Source organism: Taudactylus pleione, unplaced genomic scaffold (genome assembly GCF_031769625.1).
Source record: "Taudactylus pleione unplaced genomic scaffold, aTauple2 ptg000087l, whole genome shotgun sequence".
Lineage (NCBI taxonomy): Eukaryota > Metazoa > Chordata > Amphibia > Anura > Myobatrachidae > Taudactylus > Taudactylus pleione.
The window spans coordinates 50,001-57,500 of record NW_028284489.1 but is presented as its reverse complement, the minus strand read 5'-3'; the positions used below and the strand labels follow the sequence as shown (position 1 = coordinate 57,500).

Genomic DNA, 7,500 nt, shown 5'->3' with positions numbered 1-7,500 from the left:
ACTGCCATAACATTCTTTTCTATTACATTTTACATTTCATTTTTCAACTTATCATTGAATTTACTTGAGTTAAGAAGTAAAAGAGGTCTAAAGTTAATGTTTTTGAGCACCTACAGCCAAACCACACTGGACATGCCCAATCTCGTCTGAACTTGGAAGCTAGGCAGTGTTGGACCTGGTTAGTACTTGGATGGGAGACCACCTGGGAATACCAGGTGCTGTAGGTAATTTTATACTGCCATAACATTCTTTTCTATTACATTTTACATTTAATTTTTTCAACTTATCAATGAATTTACTTGAGTTAAGAAGTAAAAGCGGTCTAAATTTAACGAGTTTGAGCACCTAAAGCCAAACCACAGTGGACATTCCCAATCTCGTCTGATCTTGGAAGCTATGCAGTGTTGGGCCTGGTTAGTACTTGGATGGGAGACCACCTGGGAATACCAGGAGCTGTAGGTAATTTTATACTGCCATAACATTCTTTTCTATTACATTTTACATTTAATTTTTTCATCTTATCAATGAATTTACTTGAGTTAAGAAGTAATAGAGGTCTAAATTTAATACTTTTGAGCACCTACAGCAAAACCACACTGGACATGCCCAATCTCGTCTGATCTTGGAAGCTATGCAGTGTTGGGCCTGGTTTGTACTTGGATGGGAGACCACCTGGGAATACCAGGTGCTGTAGGTAATTTTAGACAGCCAAAATCATTCTTTTCTATTACATTTTACATTTCATTTTTTCAACTTATCAATGAATTTACTTGAGTTAAGAAGTAAAAGAGGTCTAAAGTTAATGTTTTTGAGCACCTACAGCCAAACCACACTGGACATGCCAAATCTTGTCTGATCTTGGAAGCTATGCAGTGTTGGGCCTGGTTAGTACTTAGATGGGAGACCACCTGGGAATACTAGGTGCTGTAGGTAATTTTATACTGCCATAACATTCTTTTCTATTACATTTTAAATTTAATTTTTTCAACTTATCAATGAATTTACTTGAGTTAAGAAGTAATACAGGTCTAAAGTTAATGTTTTTGAGCACCTACAGCCAAACAACACTGGACATGCCCAATCTCATCTGATCTTGGAAGCTATGCAGTGTTGGGACTGGTTAGTACTTGGATGGGAGACTATCTAGGAATCCCAGGTGCTGTAGGTAATTTTACACTGCCATAACATTCTTTTCTATTACATTTTACTTTTAATTTTTTCAACTTATCAATGAATTTACTTGTGTTAAGAAGTAAAAGCGGTCTAAATTTAATGCTTTTGAGCACCAACAGCCAAACCACAGTGGACATGCCCAATCTCGTCTGATCTTGGAAGCTATGCAGTGTTGGGCCTGGTTAGTACTTGGATGGGAAACCACCTGGGAATACCAGGTGCTGTAGGTAATTTTATATAGCCATTACATTCTTTTCTATTACATTTTACATTACATTTTTTCAACTTAGCAATGAATTTACTTGAATTAAGAAGTAAAAGATGTCTAAAGTTAATATTTTTCAGCACCTATAGCCAAACCACACTGGACATGGCCAATGTCGTTTGATCTTGGAAGCTATGCAGTGTTGAGCATGGTCAGTACTTGGATGGGAGACCACCTGGGAATACCAGGTGCTGTAGGTAATTTTATACTGCCATAACATTCTTTTCTATTACATTTTACATTTAATTTTTTCAACTTATCAATGAATTTACTTGAGTTAAGAAGTAAAAGAGGTCTAAAGTTAATGTTTTTGAGCACCTACAGCCAAACCACACTGGACATGCCCAATCTCGTCTGATCTTGGAAGCTGTGCAGTTTTGGGCCTGGTTAGTACTTGGATGGGAGACCACCTGGAAATACCAGGTGCTGTAGGTAATTTTATACTGCCATAACAGTCTTTTCTATTACATTTTACATTTAATTTTTTCAACTTATCAATGAATTTCCTTGAGTTAAGAAGTAATAGAGGTCTAAAGTTAATGTATTTGAGCACCTACAGCCAAACCACAGTGGACATGCCCAATCTTGTCTGATATTGGAAGCTATGCAGTGTTCGGCCTGGTTAGTACTTGGATGGGAGACCACCTGGGAATACCAGGAGCTGTAGTTAATTTTATACTGCCTTAATATTCTTTTCTATTACATTTTACATTTAATTTTTCAACTTATCATTGAATTTACTTGAGTTAAGAAGTAAAAGAGGTCTAAAGTTAAAGTTTTTGAGCACCTATAGCCAAACCACACTGGACATGCCCAATCTCGTCTGATCTTGGAAGCTATGCAGTGTTGGGCCTGGTTAGAACTTGGATGGGAGACCACCTGGGAATACCAGGTGCTGTAGGTAATTTTAGACAGCCATAACATTCTTTTCTATTACATTTTACATTTAATTTTTTCAACTTATCAATGAATTTCCTTGAGTTAAGAAGTAATACAGGTCTAAAGTTAATGGTTTTGAGCACCTACAGCCAAACCACACTGGACATGCCCAATCTCATCTGATCTTGGAAGCTATGCAGTGTTGGGACTGGTTAGTACTTGGATGGGAGACTATCTAGGAGTCCCAGGTGCTATAGGTAATTTTATACTGCCATAACATTCTTTTCTATTACATTTTACATTTAATTTTTTCAACTTATCAATGAATTTACTTGTGTTAAGAAGTAAAAGCGGTCTAAATTTAATGCTTTTGAGCACCTACAGCCAAACCACACTGGACATGGCCAATGTCGTTTGATCTTGGAAGCTATGCAGTGTTGGGCATGGTCAGTACTTGGATGGGAGACCACCTGGGAATACCAGGAGCTGTAGGTAATTTTATACTGCCATAACATTCTTTTCTATTACATTTTACATTTAATTTTTTCAACTTATCAATGAATTTACTTGAGTTAAGAAGTAATAGAGGTCTAAATTTAATACTTTTGAGCACCTACAGCCAAACCACACTGGACATGCCCAATCTCGTCTGATCTTGGAAGCTATGCAGTGTTGGGCCTGGTTTGTACTTGGATGGGAGACCACCTGGGATTACCAGGTGCTGTAGGTAATTTTAGACAGCCAAAATCATTCTTTTCTATTACATTTTACATTTCATTTTTTCAACTTATCAATGAATTTACTTGAGTTAAGAAGTAAAAGAAGTCTAAAGTTAAGGTTTTTGAGCACCTACAGCCAAACCACACTGGACATGCCAAATCTCGTCTGATCTTGGAAGCTATGCAGTGTTGGGCCTGGTTAGTATTTAGATGGGAGACCACCTGGGAATACTAGGTGCTGTAGGTAATTTTATACTGCCATAACATTCTTTTCTATTACATTTTAAATTTAATTTTTTCAACTTATCAATGAATTTACTTGAGTTAAGAAGTAATAGAGGTCTAAAGTTAATATTTTTGAGCACCTACAGCCAATCCACACTGGACATGCCCAATCTCGTCTGATCTTGGAAGCTATGCAGTGTTGGGCCTGGTTAGAACTTGGATGAGAGACCACCTCGGAATACAAGGTGCTGTAGGTAATTTTATACTGCCATAACATTCTTTTCTATTACATTTTACATTTAATTTTTTCAACTTATCAATGAATTTACTTGAGTTAAGAAGTAATAGAGGTCTAAAGTTAATGTTTTTGAGCACCTCTAGCCAAACCACAGTGGACATGCCCAATCTTGTCTGATATTGGAAGCTATGCAGTGTTCGGCCTGGTTAGTACTTGGATGGGAGACCACCTGGGAATACCAGGAGCTGTAGTTAATTTTATACTGCCTTAACATTCTTTTTTATTACATTTTACATTTAATTTTTCAACTTATCATTGAATTTACTTGAGTTAAGAAGTAAAAGAGGTCTAAAGTTAATGTTTTTGAGCACCTATAGCCAAACCACACTGGACATGCCCAATCTCGTCTGATCTTGGAAGCTATGCAGTGTTGGGCCTGGTTAGAACTTGCATGGGAGACCACCTGGGAATACCAGGTGCTGTAGGTAATTTTAGACAGCCATAACATTCTTTTCTATTACATTTTACATTTAATTTTTTCAACTTATCAATGAATTTCCTTGAGTTAAGAAGTAATAGAGGTCTAAAGTTAATACTTTTGAGCACCTACAGCCAATCCACACTGGACATGCCCAATCTCGTCTTATCTTGGTAGCTATGCAGTGTTGGGCCTGGTCAGTATTTGGATGGGAGACCACCTGGGAAAACCAGGTGCAGTAGGTAATTTTATACTGCCATAACTTTCTTTTCTATTACATTTTACATTTAATTTTTTCAACTTATCAATGAATTTACTTGAGTTAAGAAGTAATACAGGTCTAAAGTTAATGGTTTTGAGCACCTACAGCCAAACCACACTGGACATGCCCAATCTCATCTGATCTTGGAAGCTATGCAGTGTTGGGACTGGTTAGTACTTGGATGGGAGACTATCTAGGAGTCCCAGGTGCTGTAGGTAATTTTATACTGCCATAACATTCTTTTCTATTACATTTTACATTTAATTTTTTCAACTTATCAATGAATTTACTTGTGTTAAGAAGTAAAAGCGGTCTAAATTTAAGGCTTTTGAGCACCTACAGCCAAACCACAGTGGACATGCCCAATCTCGTCTGATCTTGGAAGCTATGCAGTCTTGGGCTTGGTTAGTACTTGGATGGGAAGCCACCTGGGAATACCAGGTGCTGTAGGTAATTTTATATAGCCATTACATTCTTTTCTATTACATTTTACATTACATTTTTTCAACTTAGCAATGAATTTACTTGAGTTAAGAAGTAAAAGATGTCTAAAGTTAATATTTTTCAGCACCTATAGCCAAACCACACTGGACATGGCCAATGTCGTTTGAACTTGGAAGCTATGCAGTGTTGGGCATGGTCAGTACTTGGATGGGAGACCACCTGGGAATACCAGGAGCTGTAGGTAATTTTATACTGCCAGAACATTCTTTTCTATTACATTTTACATTTAATTTTTTCAACTTATCAATGAATTTACTTGAGTTAAGAAGTAATAGAGGTCTAAATTTAATGCTTTTGAGCACCTACAGCCAAACCACACTGGACATGCCCAATCTCGTCTGATCTTGGAAGCTATGCAGTGTTGGGCCTGGTTTGTACTTGGATGGGAGATCTCCTGGGAATACCAGGTGCTGTAGGTAATTTTAGACAGACAAAACATTCTTTTCTATTACATTCTACATTTCATTTTTTCAACTTATCAATGAATTTACTTGAGTTAAGAAGTAAAAGAGGTCTAAAGTTAATGGTTTTGAGCACCTACAGCCAAACCACACTAGACATGCCCAATCTCATCTGATCTTGGAAGCTATGCAGTGTTGGGCCTGGTTAGTACTTGGATGGGAGACCACCTGGGAATACTAGGTGCTGTAGGTAATTTTATACTGCCATAACATTCTTTTCTATTACATTTTACATTTCATTTTTCAACTTATCATTGAATTTACTTGAGTTAAGAAGTAAAAGACGTCTAAAGTTAATGTTTTTGAGCACCTACAGTCAAACCACACTGGACATGCCCAATCTTGTCTGAACTTGGAAGCTAGGCAGTGCTGGGCCTGGTTAGTACTTGGATGGGAGACCACCTGGGATTACCAGGTGCTGTAGGTAATTTTATACTGCCATAACATTCTTTTCTATTACATTTTAAATTTAATTTTTTCAACTTATCAATGAATTTACTTGAGTTAAGAAGTAATAGAGGTCTAAAGTTAATGTTTTTGAGCACCTACAGCCAAACCACACTGGACATGCCCAATCTCGTCTGAACTTGGAAGATATGCAGTGTTGAGCCTGGTTAGTACTTGGATGTGAGACCACCTGGGAATACCAGGAGCTGTAGGTAATTTTAAACTGCCATAACATTCTTTTCTATTACATTTTACATTTAATTTTTTCAACTTAACAATGAATTTACTTGAGTTAAGAAGTAATAGAGGTCTAAATTTAATGCTTTTGAGCACCTACAGCCAAACCACACTGGACATGCCCAATCTCGTCTGATCTTGGAAGCTAGGCAGTGTTGGGCCTGGTTTGTACTTGGATGAGAGACCACCTGGGAATACCAGGTGCTGTAGGTAATTTTAGACAGCCAAAACATTCTTTTCTATTACATTCTATATTTCATTTTTTCAACTTATCAATGAATTTACTTGTGTTAAGAAGTAAAAGCGGTCTAAATTTAATGCTTTTTAGCACCTACAGCCAAACCACAGTGGACATGCCCAATCTCGTCTGATCTTGGAAGCTATGCAGTGCTGGGCCTGGTAAGTACTTGGATGGGAGACCGCCTGGGAATACCAGGAGCTGTAGGTAATTTTATACTGCCAGAACATTCTTTTCTATTACATTTTACATTTAATTTTTTCAACTTAACAGTGAATTTACTTGAGTTAAGAAGTAAGAGACATCTAAATTTAATGCTTTTGAGCACCTACAGCCAAACCACACTGGACATGCCCAATCTCGTCTGATCTTGGAAGCTATGCAGTGTTGGGCCTGGTTTGTACTTGGATGGGAGACCACCTGAGAATACTAGGTGCTGTAGGTAATTTTATACTGCCATAACATTCTTTTCTATTACATTTTACATTTCGTTTTTCAACTTATCATTGAATTTACTTGAGTTAAGAAGTAAAAGAGGTCTAAAGTTAATGTTTTTGAGCACCTACAACCAAACCACACTGGACATGCCCAATCTCGTCTGAACTTGGAAGCTAGGCAGTGTTGGGCCTGGTTAGTACTTGGATGGGAGACCACCTGGGATTACCAGGTGCTGTAGGTAATTTTATACTGCCATAACATTCTTTTCTATAACATTTTAAATTAAATTTTTTCAACTTATCAATGAATTTACTTGAGTTAAGAAGTAATAGAGGTCTAAAGTTAATGTTTTTGAGCACCTACAGGCAAACCACACTGGACATGCCCAATCTCGTCTGATCTTGGAAGCTATGCAGTGTTGGGCCTGGTTAGTACTTGGATGGGAGACCACCTGGGAATACCAGGTGCTGTAGGTAATTTTATACTGCCATAACATTCTTTTCTATTACATTTTACATTTAATTTTTTCAACTTATCAATGAATATACTTGAGTTAAGAAGAAAAAGCGGTCTAAATTTAACGATTTTGAGCACCTAAAGCCAAACCACAGTGGACATTCCCAATCTCGTCTGATCTTGGAAGCTATGCGGTGTTGGGCCTGGTTAGTACTTGGATGGGAGACCACCTGGGAATACCAGGAGCTGTAGGTAATTTTATACTGCCATAACATTCTTTTCTATTACATTTTACATTTAATTTTTTCATCTTATCAATGAATTTACTTGAGTTAAGAAGTAATAGAAGTCTAAATTTAATACTTTTGAGCACCTACAGCCAAACCACACTGGACATGCCCAATCTCGTCTGATCTTGGAAGCTATGCAGTGTTGGGCCTGGTTTGTACTTGGATGGGAGACCACCTGGGAATACCAGGT

At 37.5% G+C, this 7,500-nt stretch overlaps 1 non-coding gene and 29 pseudogenes across 1 annotated transcript; all 30 read left to right on the top strand.

Annotated features, from left to right (window-relative positions):
* The first annotated feature begins 108 nt into the window (after positions 1–108).
* Positions 109–227, top strand: LOC148527630 (5S ribosomal RNA). The gene has a single exon (XR_015877926.1). It is a non-coding gene; the product is annotated as a 5S ribosomal RNA (ribosomal RNA).
* A 116-nt stretch (positions 228–343) lies between these two features.
* Positions 344–462, top strand: LOC148527629 (5S ribosomal RNA; annotated as a pseudogene).
* A 116-nt stretch (positions 463–578) lies between these two features.
* On the top strand, positions 579–697 carry LOC148527628 (5S ribosomal RNA; annotated as a pseudogene).
* A 117-nt stretch (positions 698–814) lies between these two features.
* On the top strand, positions 815–933 carry LOC148527627 (5S ribosomal RNA; annotated as a pseudogene).
* Positions 934–1,049: 116 nt separating this feature from the next.
* LOC148527626 (5S ribosomal RNA) lies at positions 1,050–1,168 on the top strand (annotated as a pseudogene).
* A 116-nt stretch (positions 1,169–1,284) lies between these two features.
* LOC148527625 (5S ribosomal RNA) lies at positions 1,285–1,403 on the top strand (annotated as a pseudogene).
* A 116-nt stretch (positions 1,404–1,519) lies between these two features.
* Positions 1,520–1,638, top strand: LOC148527624 (5S ribosomal RNA; annotated as a pseudogene).
* Positions 1,639–1,754: 116 nt separating this feature from the next.
* Positions 1,755–1,873, top strand: LOC148527623 (5S ribosomal RNA; annotated as a pseudogene).
* A 350-nt stretch (positions 1,874–2,223) lies between these two features.
* LOC148527622 (5S ribosomal RNA) lies at positions 2,224–2,342 on the top strand (annotated as a pseudogene).
* Positions 2,343–2,458: 116 nt separating this feature from the next.
* LOC148527621 (5S ribosomal RNA) lies at positions 2,459–2,577 on the top strand (annotated as a pseudogene).
* Positions 2,578–2,693: 116 nt separating this feature from the next.
* On the top strand, positions 2,694–2,812 carry LOC148527620 (5S ribosomal RNA; annotated as a pseudogene).
* A 116-nt stretch (positions 2,813–2,928) lies between these two features.
* LOC148527619 (5S ribosomal RNA) lies at positions 2,929–3,047 on the top strand (annotated as a pseudogene).
* A 117-nt stretch (positions 3,048–3,164) lies between these two features.
* LOC148527618 (5S ribosomal RNA) lies at positions 3,165–3,283 on the top strand (annotated as a pseudogene).
* A 116-nt stretch (positions 3,284–3,399) lies between these two features.
* LOC148527617 (5S ribosomal RNA) lies at positions 3,400–3,518 on the top strand (annotated as a pseudogene).
* A 350-nt stretch (positions 3,519–3,868) lies between these two features.
* Positions 3,869–3,987, top strand: LOC148527616 (5S ribosomal RNA; annotated as a pseudogene).
* A 116-nt stretch (positions 3,988–4,103) lies between these two features.
* LOC148527615 (5S ribosomal RNA) lies at positions 4,104–4,222 on the top strand (annotated as a pseudogene).
* Positions 4,223–4,338: 116 nt separating this feature from the next.
* Positions 4,339–4,457, top strand: LOC148527614 (5S ribosomal RNA; annotated as a pseudogene).
* A 116-nt stretch (positions 4,458–4,573) lies between these two features.
* LOC148527613 (5S ribosomal RNA) lies at positions 4,574–4,692 on the top strand (annotated as a pseudogene).
* Positions 4,693–4,808: 116 nt separating this feature from the next.
* On the top strand, positions 4,809–4,927 carry LOC148527612 (5S ribosomal RNA; annotated as a pseudogene).
* Positions 4,928–5,043: 116 nt separating this feature from the next.
* LOC148527611 (5S ribosomal RNA) lies at positions 5,044–5,162 on the top strand (annotated as a pseudogene).
* A 116-nt stretch (positions 5,163–5,278) lies between these two features.
* LOC148527610 (5S ribosomal RNA) lies at positions 5,279–5,397 on the top strand (annotated as a pseudogene).
* A 115-nt stretch (positions 5,398–5,512) lies between these two features.
* Positions 5,513–5,631, top strand: LOC148527609 (5S ribosomal RNA; annotated as a pseudogene).
* Positions 5,632–5,747: 116 nt separating this feature from the next.
* On the top strand, positions 5,748–5,866 carry LOC148527608 (5S ribosomal RNA; annotated as a pseudogene).
* A 116-nt stretch (positions 5,867–5,982) lies between these two features.
* LOC148527607 (5S ribosomal RNA) lies at positions 5,983–6,101 on the top strand (annotated as a pseudogene).
* Positions 6,102–6,217: 116 nt separating this feature from the next.
* On the top strand, positions 6,218–6,336 carry LOC148527606 (5S ribosomal RNA; annotated as a pseudogene).
* A 116-nt stretch (positions 6,337–6,452) lies between these two features.
* On the top strand, positions 6,453–6,571 carry LOC148527605 (5S ribosomal RNA; annotated as a pseudogene).
* Positions 6,572–6,686: 115 nt separating this feature from the next.
* Positions 6,687–6,805, top strand: LOC148527604 (5S ribosomal RNA; annotated as a pseudogene).
* Positions 6,806–6,921: 116 nt separating this feature from the next.
* On the top strand, positions 6,922–7,040 carry LOC148527603 (5S ribosomal RNA; annotated as a pseudogene).
* A 116-nt stretch (positions 7,041–7,156) lies between these two features.
* On the top strand, positions 7,157–7,275 carry LOC148527602 (5S ribosomal RNA; annotated as a pseudogene).
* Positions 7,276–7,391: 116 nt separating this feature from the next.
* LOC148527601 (5S ribosomal RNA) overlaps positions 7,392–7,500 on the top strand; it is a 119-nt pseudogene continuing 10 nt past the window's right edge.